The sequence below is a fragment of the Sebastes fasciatus genome, chromosome 10 (assembly GCF_043250625.1).
Source record: "Sebastes fasciatus isolate fSebFas1 chromosome 10, fSebFas1.pri, whole genome shotgun sequence".
NCBI classification, from domain to species: Eukaryota; Metazoa; Chordata; class Actinopteri; order Perciformes; family Sebastidae; genus Sebastes; species Sebastes fasciatus.
In genome coordinates this window covers 11308033-11320871 of record NC_133804.1, presented here as the reverse complement: position 1 = coordinate 11320871, position 12839 = coordinate 11308033, and the positions used below count along the sequence as shown (strand labels likewise).

The 12839-nt window shown below is 42.2% G+C and overlaps 1 long non-coding RNA gene across 1 annotated transcript in view; it reads left to right on the top strand.

The window, feature by feature from the left end:
• The first annotated feature begins 2580 nt into the window (after nucleotides 1–2580).
• Nucleotides 2581–12839, top strand: part of LOC141775100 (uncharacterized) — a 54304-nt gene continuing 44045 nt past the window's right edge. Inside the window, exons 1-2 of the long non-coding RNA XR_012595554.1 lie at nucleotides 2581–2650; nucleotides 10316–10517. This is a non-coding gene — a long non-coding RNA (uncharacterized LOC141775100). The remainder of the gene's footprint in view (nucleotides 2651–10315; nucleotides 10518–12839) is intronic.

Here is a 12839-nt window from a genome sequence, read left to right as displayed (position 1 = left end):
TCATCATCATCATCAATATCAATCAATCCTAACAGTATGATTATTCCCGCAGATATCCAGGAAGACAACAGAGGTTTATGTGGTAGTCGATACATTGTGTGTTTGCAGCCCTCATGTATACAAAAGTCTGTTTTTGTTTCTTTCCTTCCCTGTCAGGATAGGATGATATGAAGATGTTAAGATTCTGTGAGTAACACGGACTGCTGTAAGGAGAAAAAAAAATATTATGACAGATACTAGGACTGTGTTCCCTGACAACGTGTTATGCATTTTATATATAAAATCCTCCTCGAGTGTCACAGCAGGACTGGAGATTCTACAAATCTAGTTCTACAGCTGGATTGTTGAATAATTGCTGAAGCACCATTTGTATTAGCGGCGCAGAGTGCCCTCTTAAACCTAGGCTCCGACTCTCAGACAGCCGCTTTAAGAGAGTCACGCCATGAAGGTCATCACTAATTCAACACTCTGCACCCTGACCAAGCAACAAAAATGTCCCCAAGAAAGAAAAGGAAGACTCTGTTTAACATATTTAATACCAACCGTGTGTGCGCGGATCTAATCACGGCCATTCTCTTTGAAACCCTAGAAAATGGTAATTAATTTTTCATGGTGTGAATTAGAATCCTAATTTGGAAATGTGAGATCAAAAGAAACAATTTCAATGGCTGGCTAGTGGAAGTAATCCTTAGTGGCCAAGGACAAGAGGCTGTGGTGTTCAAGATATCCCCAGTGGCAGCTTCACAGCAGAATGCAAAGGGGGATTTACTAGTTTTTGCTGAATCACATTAATAAACCATGTACCTATTAAGCCATAACAACATTCATAGGAGGAATGAGTCATGCTTATTTTTGCATTTTTATTTATTCTTTAAAAGCGCCTGCTTTTTTAAATAACTCTGAATTCCTATTGGTCAATGCACATACCCATATATTGTACTACATGTTTGACAAGTAGCTAAATGAGCAGTACATTGCAATAGGAGCAATTGCATTAGGTCGGGATCAGTTCTGCAGGCTGCATGGAAAGGTCGCCGAGGTTGTGAATCACAGAGGAATCCTAATCAGGCCTTGTTGCAACTCTAATTAATTACAGCCCAGAGGGCAAGAGATCACACAGAGACCTACAAGCTAGCACACATGCAAACACAGACTCACACACACGCAAAAAGGAAAACTGAATCCTTGGATTGTCTTACACTGCTATGCACATATCAGTCTGTGATGTTGAATCATTCAAAGAGTAAGTTGATGACGTGTAACTTAAAGCAGCAGTAGGTAGAATTGAAGCAAATATGATTAATTTTTTTCTGATTTTTATAAAATGTTCACTATATCCTGACAGTAGTGCATGAGACAGGTAATCTGAAAAAGAAATATCATGTGCCTCTGTGTCCTCCGGTGTCCTCCGATGCTCCTAACGGCATCTGCAAGATTTCACAGACCGGAGGAAAACAACCAATCAGAACCGAGCTGGAGCCTTGCCGTCTCTGAGCAGCTGTCAATCACTCACAAACTCCGATCAAACAGTCAAACTAGGCAGCGCTGATCAAATATGAATCAATATTCAGTTAGTGTAATGTCTATTTCTCACCTCAAATGTTTTCAGAAACATCTTGTAGTGTACTGTTTAGCTGTAAAATGAGAAAGTTAACTCCAGCTGCTGGACGGTGCTTGGTACTTCCTCAACTGATCTCAACATGGCTGCCGTGTTACAAACTTTCTCATTTTACAGCTTTGATCAGACTACGTGAGTGATGAGTGACTGACAGCTGCCTCTGTTGAATGAACAGCCAATAGGAATGCTCTCTGTCTGAAATGACCTGCCATGAGGAGCCATGAGGAGGTGCAGAAGTCTAGTTATATCTCAGAACAATTAAATTACAATATGCTGAAAGGTTATTATGGAATTTTCGGCCCAACGATGCCAAAAACATTCTGCCTAGTGCAGCTTCAACCTTATATTCCACTACTTCCCCTCAGCTTGCTGCCTCAGTAAGAAATGTCCTGTGTTTCCAGATAATGACTTTTGACAATATCCGAGCACTTGCCTGGACTTGTTGCGTCCAGCTGTTTTATGTGTGGGCAGCAGCAGCAGCAGCAAGACAGCTAAAGTTTGCACTTGAGAAACCATGAGAGTCACTGTTGCTGGTAATCAATTCAGAAATCAATGCCAGTATCTGTCAGTGTGATTTTCATCGGGCAAAACAGTGAGTCCAGAGAGAAATGTTTCCTATCAAATTCGAAGAACTGACACTAATACTTGACATTTTCAGATATATTTCTTTGTATTAGGTTAACTCCTGTCATTGCTGCCGGCCATGGAAAATGTCAACATGATGTCGCATCAACTAGCTAACAATAAACAGGCTACACCATCAAACAACAAAATAGAACCAGAAATGGACTGCTAACAGCAGCTCTTTAAAGGATAGTTAGACATTTTGGGAAATGCTTGTCTGCTTTCTTATTGAGTTAGATCAATGCCACACTCATGCAAGCAAAAAATATAAGTCTAGTTGATTGTCACATTCATTAGATCTCCTCCCTAGAGGGCGCTGTTAAAACATGTTGGTATTGACATTTTCAGAATTGGGGTCAGAGTTCACCTACAGGGTCAGGATGCAGGAGTAAGACACATGAAATTGAGGTGAGAGGACTTTTAATGTTTTTCATGTCAAAATCTAAATATCTAGCTCCTCTGTGTTTCTCTTCCAGACTTTTACACACTGGGTTTATAATAAAACAAGAGAGGAGAGCTATAGTTTAGATAGGTTAACTAGCTAGCTTAGGGTGACCATATTGTCAGAAAATTCGGACTTTCTACAACAGGTGGTGTTGGCTGTCAAAACTAAAAGCCAATGAGCTCTTTGATCAGGCACGAGCCAGGCGTTTCCCATAATGCCCTGGGTCTTGCAGTTGGTGTAGAGCAACTGCGGCACCTAGCTCTAAAAACTGCGATCGCCTCGATCTCATGAGGTTATCGTTGCCCACGTGTGCATGGCGTCAGAGCAAGTCGCCATCAAGTCGGACACAAATCTAACCGGCATGCATTGCGCAGCGATTACCGGTGATCAATTCTGCGCAGGCCTGGCTCATCTCGAACGAGCCTAATATTACAGTATCACATTCCCTACTTTCACCCCCTTTAATCACAGGGCTATCCCCCTGATGACTCACTGACAGTTTGGGAGTCCTGTAGAGAGTTTTCCTCAGAGGAAACTTATTGTGGACTACAGAAATTATTTTTCAACTTCAGTCTTGAACCTGAACATCATGTTGCTCGCTACAGCCACTATAATTAAAACTGTGGAGCTCAGACGACATTTTGGCCAGGATGGCGACACCGTCCATGTGAAAGGGTAATTAGCAGAGGAACTGTGTAGAATATTTAATCAAAACGACACGTTCGATGTGCGCATAAGCACGGAGGGTTCTGTGGTTCAAAATTGCACAAAATGTAACTAGCGGATCTGTTGTGTCTGTGTGTAATAGTGGCTTGACAGCGCGCAACATCAGTGTACACTATGCTTGCTCTCTGTATACTTATCTTGTGCACACAAATTAATGAATGAGTGGGACAGAATATGATAAACGTCTATGTAAGTATGATATTGTTATCATTTCTTTAAATTGTGGTGAAAACCGTGTGGTTACCGTATGCTTCTAGGCAGATTTTGTTAACTTCGAACAGAGCCAGGCTAGCTGTTTCCCCCTGTTTCCAGTCTTTATGCTAAGCTAAGCTAACTGTTGCCTGGCTGCAGATTCACATTTACTGGACAAATGTGAGAGTGGTATCAAACTTCTCAACTCTTGGTAAGAAAGCAAATTTCCCTTTTCCTAAATGTCACACTATTGCTTTAACAATTGGGGTTTCATTTTACATGACTCCTTAAAATTACCACTGACCACATATAGCCTATTCTAGCCCTGGATAAAAGACTTAACTCTGCAATATAATATGATGGCACATATTGACCACATTTTGAAAAAAACTTTTCAGAAAGGTTATTGTCTGCTTTAATATTGGATAGAGGAGAATGGTTGGTTGTCATATTTGGTTGTCACATTCATTAGATCTCCTCCCTAGAGGGCGCTGTTAAAAAATGATGGTACTGACATTTTCAGAATTGGGGTCAGAAGTCACCTATAGCTACAGGGTCATTTAAGGAGTAAGACATTTGGCATTAAGGTGAGAGGGCTTTTAGTGTTTTTCATGTCAAAATGTACATAAACAGCTCTTCTGTGTTTCTCATCTAGGCTTTTACACAATGGGTTTATAATAAAACAATTATCACCATTAAAAGGCTTGAGGAGAGAGCTATAGTTTAGATAGTTTAGCAAACTAGGCTACAACATGTGGTTGTTAGCTTAGTCTCTAGGAAAACAGCCCAGTTGGGGATGCTTGTCATTCTCTTCTGGGTTGGTTGTCACATGTAACTGATGGTGAGTGACGGATGAGGTGAGTATTATTATATAAGGATAAAAAATGCACTTATAGGAATGATTGTTCCTCTTTATGTTCTCTCAATGCAGGAGATGTGTGGTTGTTGCATTTCAGTTCAACTATTTAATTCATTTTTAAATAAGTAAGTAAGACTTTATTTATATAGCACATTTCATACAGGAGTTGCAGTTCAAAGTGCTTTACATAAAATAAATTAAAAAAAAAAAAACAAGCAGCAAGAGCAGTGCATGGAGTCAACAAAATCATGATAAAAATAATAAAACATTTTAGAACAGTAGAAATAGTAAAATATAAATAGTGCAGGATAAAATTCGTAGTGCAAGTTACAGAGAAAATGCGCTGGTAAAAAGATAGGTTTTAAGATGTCTTTTAAAAATGTCTAGCGTGTTTGCTTCCCTAATGTTTATGGGTAGTGCGTTCCATAATTTTGGGGCATAGTTGACAAAGGCCGCATCACCAATCTTCTTACGACTGCTTCTGGTGACCTCTAATAGACCTGCATCTGATGATCGCAGTGTTCTCGCTGGTGTGTAGTTTGTAAGGGAGTTAGCAATGTAGCTAGGTCCTTGTCCATTTAGTGCTTTGTATGTGAGGAGGAGGACCTTGAAGTCAATTCTGAAAGTAACAGGTAGCCAGTGTAAAGTAGCTAGGACAGGACTGATGTGTTCTCTCCTCTTAGTTTTTGTTAATAATCTAGCTGCAGAGTTTTGAATGAGCTGGAGTCTTCCAGTGGTTTTCTTGGGAAGACCAGCGAAGAGTGCATTACAGTAGTCCAACCGGCTGGATATGAAAGCATGAATTAGCTTCTCAGCATCATTTTGTTTTATGAATGATCGTACCTTCGCTATGTTCCTGAGGTGAAAGAAAGCTGTTTTGGTCACTTTGTTAATGTGGGAGTTGAAATTCAAATCTGCGTCCAGGATGACACCGAGACTTGTCACCTCAGGTTTAAGCCAGGCGGTTAAACCTCCGAGATTCGTGGTTAGCATCTCTCTTTTAGATTTGGGGCCGATAAGTAGAACTTCTGTTTTGTCCTCATTTAATTTGAGAAAGTTATTGTTCATCCATTTGTTTATTGCCAACAAGCAGTTTGTAATGGAATTTATGGCTGTCGCATCATTAGGTTCAGCTGATATATACAATTGTGTGTCATCCGCGTAGCTATGGAAATCAATATTATGTTCTCTGATGATGTCACCAAGTGGTAACATATAAAGAGAAAAGAGTGATGGACCTAAGCAGCTCCCTTGTGCAACCCCGTAGCAGTTTTCATGTTTCTTAGACATATGGTCTCCTAGGCTAACATAAAACTTCCTTCCTCTGATATATGTTTTGATCCAGTTCAGTACACTATCAGTGAGCCCAATAAGCTTTTCAAGTCTATTGATTAGGATGTCGTGATCAATGATATCAAATGCCGCACTAAGATCTAACAGGATAAGGATAGATACTTTATTTGCATCAGAGTTAAGTCTGAGGTCGCTAATTATTTTGGTGAGAGCAGTTTCAGTACTGTGATATTTTCTGAAACCTGACTGAGAGACTTCCAAGATATTATTTTCTTCAAGAAAGGAATTTAATTGGACTAATACTATTTTTTCCAATACTTTACTAATAAAAGGTAGATTTGATATCGGTCTGTAGTTTGCTAGTATACTGGTATCCAATTTGGGTTTCTTTAATAAGGGCTTTACAACAGCTGTTTTAAAAGCATCTGGAAAAACGCCAGTTTTAAGGGATGTGTTTATAATGTGTAGGACCGGACCTGAGACACTATCAAACACTCGCTTAAAGAATGTTGTGGGTATAGGATCGATATCTGATGTTGTAGAGTTACATTCACTGACAGTTTTGGAAAGTTCACCTAGTGTGATACATGTAAAAGTGCTCATGGTTACATTGCGGGATCTACTGATGTCAGTTTCACCTCCACTAGTAGTGATACTAGCTCTGATTGAAGTTATTTTGTTCATGAAGAATAGGGCAAGCTCTTCACACTTAGCTGCTGAGGATAGTGGGGGGACAGGAACAGTGTTTAGCAGCTGGTCAATGGTGGAAAAAAGAACTCTGGAATTTCCGGCGTGTTCTGTAATAATGCTGGAAAAATAATCTTTCCTTGCTAGACGGATGGTTTTGTTATAGGTAGATAGTGCATCTTTATAGATGTCGTGGTGGATAGTGATCTTTGTTTTTCTCCATTTTCTCTCTGCTGCGCGGCATTTTCTTTTCTTTTCACTAACATTTTTATTTCTCAGCCATGGGGAGGTTCTGCTTGTAAACTTCTTTTTGGTTTTCAGTGGAGCTACAGAGTTTAACACAGATGATAGTGCATCATTGAGGTTCTCTACCATTTCATTCAGAGAGCATTCATGACTAGTTGGCTCATATAGAGCAATCTGCTCTGCAAATTTTGCTGTAGCGTCATCATCTAGATGTCTTCTTTGGACTAAGAATTCTGTTGTGGTTTCTGTTAAGGTGATTTCCACATCAAAAAGTATACAGTGATGGTCAGAGAGGGGTAGATCAGTTATTGAAATATTATTGATGTTTAGTCCAGTTGTTATTACTAGGTCTAGTGTGTTTCCGTGCCGGTGTGTTGGATCTGTAATGTGTTGAGTCAGATCGAAACTGTCGAGGAGATTTAAAAGCTCAATAGTTCTTGGGTCTGCTTTTTTATTTACGTGGATATTTAGTTCTCCGTTTAGAACTACTTTGTCATATCCAGTGACACATAGTGATAATAGTTCAGAGAATTCTTGTATGAATATTGGCGAGTGCTTGGGTGGCCGGTATATAATAACAAGCAGTATTGATTCAGTTTTGAGCTCTATAGCAAGATATTCAAATGATGTAAATTCACCTAGCTCAGTGATTTTGAACAACAGTTTAGATGAGAAAATAGCTGCGACTCCTCCACCTCTTTTTGATTTCCTAGAAACTTGGTGGAAGCTGTAATCAGGCGGACACGCTTCTATCAGTGTTGCTGTTGCCGTGTCATCGTTTAGCCAAGTTTCTGTTAGACAGATGCAATCTAAGTTGTTTTCTTTGACCAGATCGTTAACTAGAAAGGTTTTGTTATTTAGAGATCTGACATTAAGAAGGGCCAGTTTCATCTGTGGGGTATTAATAGATAAAACAGGAGGAGATATATTTGTAACATGGATAGTTTTCAGACTTCTAGGACGAGTTTCAGGTTTATAACCACGCATTTTACCATGCCATTTGCTGTTTATGATGACCGGTATGTTTAATGAAATAGCATGGTGGCTGTCCTAACGTTGCTTTTCTTCAGGCTGAAAGTCCATAACACTGAGTTCAAGGTGGCTTGCTATCAGAGGGGAATTTGTTGAGGAGGTGAGGGACTGTGCAGGGCTCGTGTCCTTGCAGGAGGTTGTTTGAGTGTTCTGTTCTGTTCCATGGGAGGAGGTTTGGGATGAGTAAGTCAACTTAGACACAGCAGGGGTAGGGAGTGATGCTTGATTCTGGCTGTTTGAGGTGGTCGAGAGCGCGTGACTTATGTTTGCTGTTAGTAGCCTAGACCCTCTATGGTTTGGGTGGAGTCCATCAGCTTGAAAACGGTCTGCACAGTTCCAAAAGACGTTGAAGTTGTCAATAAATCTCCGTTTGTGTGTAAAACAGACAGATGCCAGCCATGTGTTGAAAGACAGGAGTCGACTGAAGGCTTCTTTTCCTCTGCGAAAACATGCAATCGGTCCACTGATGGATACATCTTGATAGCTGTTTAGTGTGTTCAGTAGCTGGGTGAAATGTTTTTTAAGTATCTCAGTGCCAGTTTTTTTTGTGCAGGATGTCAAACGAGCCAGTGTGGATGATAATCTTGGTATTGTTTGGTTTATTGTTGAGGATTGTTTTTATCTCTGACGACAGTTCCTCAACAGATGTGTTGCTAAGGCAGAGGTTTTCTGTCTTTGGCAGTTTAACATGTTCTGTCATGGCATCTCCAATCAAGACAGTGGCCATCCGTGGGTTGTTTGGGTTAGCACTGATAGCACCCTGTGCTGGACCATGGTTAGCCCCTGTGCCAATGCTAGCTGTATTAGCTTCTATCTGTTGGCTAGTGCTAGCAGCGTTAGCTCCTCTGAGTGCTAGTGGGCTATGAGTAGCCTCTGCACTTATGCTAGTAGAGTTAGCATACCTTAGTCTTGGACAGTCCTGTGGTACTGTTGTCTGATCAGGCTGGATAAGGGGTCGAAGAGTGCCCCGAGTGGTCCGAGAGGGGCTTGGAGTGAAATGGGGGACTCCTGGGCGCAGCAGATGAGGACGTGTCGGTGTTGAGTAGCTACCGTCACGGTGTGTCGGGGATCCGGGCCCTTTATACTCGTTAGCAGCGCGGCTAGCACTCCTGTGCCTTTTCGCCTTGGGTGTGGAGAGTTGTTCATCTTGGAGAGTCCCCAGTGGTTCGAATCTATTTCCGAGCGGGACAGGAAAAGAGGCGATGCGGGAAGAGTTTCTGCCTCGCTTTTTCCGTTTGTTGTCCTGGGTGTTAATCCATTTTCCGGGAGCGGGCCATGCCTCATCTGGTCCACTGGCCGGTGGGGAGAAAGCCGGCCTCAAGGGTGGCTCATTTGCCTGTAGCTTAGCCTCCGGGCTATTAGATAGCATGGAGTCAATAAAGTCTTCGGTCTCTCTGATCTCTATGAGGGTTTTGACTCTTAGCTCCAGTTCGGCTATCATCCGAGTGAGTTTTTCGCAGTCTGTACAAGCCATAGTCGCTGTGGCTCAGGTGGTGCATTTTTAAGATTGTCTCCATTTTATATTTTTCCACATTGAAATAACCTATGGAAAACCAACCCCATAGTGTTTGACAAACAACTCCAAGATGGGGATGGTTGTCACAAGTGCGCAAGACATATTTAACAGTCCCTATCTTGTGAACAGAATAAGCTTAAGTAGATTCCTCCCTTACACTTTAGGCTTCCATTACACATTGAAAGGGAATCTATAAAGGACACAGTTTTTGAGGGATTCAAATGAGAGTAAGAAGTGTGACGACCAACCCCGTTCTCCCCTACTGCACTTGTGTTTGTGGCAGCGGCATTAGAAGGCCATGTGTGTGTGGGAGCTCTGATTAGCAGCGGGGAGGCCAGCCAGAGGCTTCCAGGGCAGCTCTGTTTGCAAACAGAGAGAAGAGCAAGGGCAAGCCAAAGCTGGAGATCACAGGGCTGTGTGTGTGTGTGTGTGTGTGTGTGTGTGTGTGTGTGTGTGTGTGTGTGTGTGTGTGTGTGTGTGTGTGTGTGTGTGTGTGTGTGTGTGCGTGCATGCATAATGGCACTTTTTTGTAAATTTGACAGCGATGAGTAAAACCTTGCTGACTCAAATTCTGGAAGTCACGTCCAGATCATCATGTGCTGTAAAAATGGTGATCTTTGGCAGGCCCAAGATCAAAATGGACTGATCAAAAAAACAAAAAAAACAATGATGGTGATAAATCATTGACTAACAAAAAGGATGTCCACTGTGAATATGTTAACCTTGAGTTTAACATTTTTGCTAATGTGCTGAGTAGGTGAAAAACACTGACTTAACTTCAATAATGCCAAGTTCTCAAACTCATACTGATGCAGAGTACATATTTTCCTAATCGATTTGGGAGCAAATCCTCCACTGGAGGCAAACAGGACTTTAGTATTCATGGGGGCATGTGTGCCTCTCACTATGTTAATAATGCTGTCTTCAGACAGGCTCAGGCTATAATGAGGATTTGCGAATTCAAATCACAGTCTGCTACATATGTCAATGACATCAATATACCGCAGCTCGAGCTCTAACAGTTTCCTCTCCATTTCTGACACATGCCGACTTCTTGACCCTTCCCACCCCAACAAGGAGGCAGTGAGGAAGTTATCGCTGCTCCCATCAGATAATGACAAGATGACGACAAGATGATGACTGGCCTCTGGCCCCGGCTTCGTGGTTTACAGGAGAGCTGTTGGCGAGCAAAGGGCACAAAAGGAGAAGAAATAGAGAGGAAAATGGAGAGCACTACTGCTACTTGTCAACATATCAGCAAAGTGTGACGCAAGCACAGGTCGGTGGAATTCAATTCCCTCCACTTCTCCAAAATGCAATCTTATTTTTTAAATGTCTATTCCGGGTTTTCTGCACGGCTTTTTAACTGTGTTTTCCTACAATGAGACCCAATCTCTGCTTTAACTATGTTTAATAAATGTTTAATTGGATGGGTACATGAGAGTCAATCTACTTTAGCCAGCCCGCTCTCTGTGTATTGAACAGTAAGTGTTTATGTAAATGAGCGCTGGCTAGCAACTCTCCCTCTGGTCTGGTCTCAATGGATGCTATTTATTCACATGAAAAAAAAGGGAGTTTCGAAAGGCATTGTTTTTACATGTGCAAATTGTGTTTTTTTTTTTAAACTGTGGTATTAGCATGTTAGGTGCATGAAAACCTCTCTCCCTCATCTTAAGTGCACTTTCTCATATACTCCATATCATCATTATACAAAAGACTACCGAGCCGCAGTGTTTATTTGCTGCAACATCCCTAGGTCTCTCTTTAAGCTTCCCAAGCTACTCCTCTCTTTTACACTTCTAAATAGTTACTTTGAAGAATGAACTTCAGGTCATTATAGCCAAAGTACTTGATTAATTAAGTAGTTAAAGGAGAAAGCGCAGAGCAATGGTTTGCTGCCTTTTGGTCAACACTTGTTTGCTGCTGTTTATTAAAAAGGATCCTTTGGGTGAGGAGACCTCTTAAATGGGGTTAGAGCTTGTTGAAAGCAGCGTTTTCGCGGTGAATAATTGGATTGCGGCTCCGAGCGTGCGTGCGTTTAAGTGTTGGGATCGAACAGCGCCTGGGGTGTGTTTACCTGCGACGGCTCCATCCCCTCCCTCCCCCTCTCCTATCCTTCTTTTCTCCCTCCCACCATCCATCGCTCCTCTCTCCCCCTCTCTAATCAGTCTGATAAAGGATATCCTCTGCAGTCCCCCAGCCATAGCTCTGCAGCAACAGATTAGGCAGTCTGCACGTACGCACACACATCGTCGGCTGCGGGGGAGACGGTGGGCCGCTGGAAATGGCCAGGCAGAGGCAGAAAGAATTACAGATGGACAATGGTACAAGCAGCGGGCTGCAGATGTCAAGTGCACCTACACAGACACACGGATTGGTGATTTTATTCTCCTCTTCCCATACAATAAAATACACACACTCAGCATGCATTGCACATGCAGAACATTCACACCGACATATACACACTAGACTAGACTTAAAAAACTCTCAGACTTGAAGTACTAGCTAACAAGCAGGAGTGAGTGGCTCTGACAAATTGGTGTGTGCTGATGAATTTGTGCGTGCGTACTTTGGCTAACAACACTTGGAGTAATGAGCAGGTTGCCCCTAAAGTAACCTCTGCACGCTGAGTTACAGAGATGGATGCTGCCTCGGACGGACGCGGCGAAAGCACATGCTTCCACATTAGTAAGTTCGCAGAGGATGATGAAAGGACTTTCTATTTGAAAGCACGACCGGAATCCTCTCGGGGTCATGACAAATACCCTGGACTTTTATGTGATCACTCCAGCACTGGGCTATTTGTGTGCCTATAAACAGGGCCGAGTATACAGAGTAGAGCAGAAGAGCTCGTTCAATGGCTTTTACTATGCTAGGGATGTTGTGTGGAGACTGTTTGCTCATCTACAAATGGCGCGCGAGATGCCAAGTCACAAACATTAGTAGATGGTGTTGCTGATTTCAGACACGCTTTTTATTTACTCTGAGCATGAAATTGCACCACTCAAGCTGTTTGCGGCACTAGAGCTTCTGATTTTGTAACCTCCTGGTGGCACTCGGAGGCCTCCCAACCCATTGTTCCCAAAATACACTGCTGCCTCCGTGGCAAACCCATCATGCTTTACTTTGCAATGGCTTTTATAACTTCACGGAACAGGGCAGCGGAGAATACTTTACAGCGACGTCTGGCTAAGGCTGCACGTTCATTAAACGCACCAGCTTGCCGGTTTATGCGATTCTTTATCAAAACAATGAATGCAGGCATATTCTTTGCGAGGTATTTATATTGGACAATGCTTGTTCACTCAAAATACACTGTTGGCTCCCAAGTGAGACAAGGCTTGCTCTGTGAATCCGCTTGTGCATCATTGTGCCCTCATTTAGCCTTCCCCTGTTTGCTGAATGGAAGCTGTTACAAGCCCGGATTCTCACAAGCAATTGGCTTAAATCACACAACTTTTATGACCCGGCTTCCCACCCTGACACACCAGACTGAGTAAGATGACATGCTTTATAATTGGAGAAACGCTGCACCCGATTCACCTCTCGTAGCGTAGTAACTTGTGACTGTAGGAGGCTTTAGATTTACAGTTGATGGAGT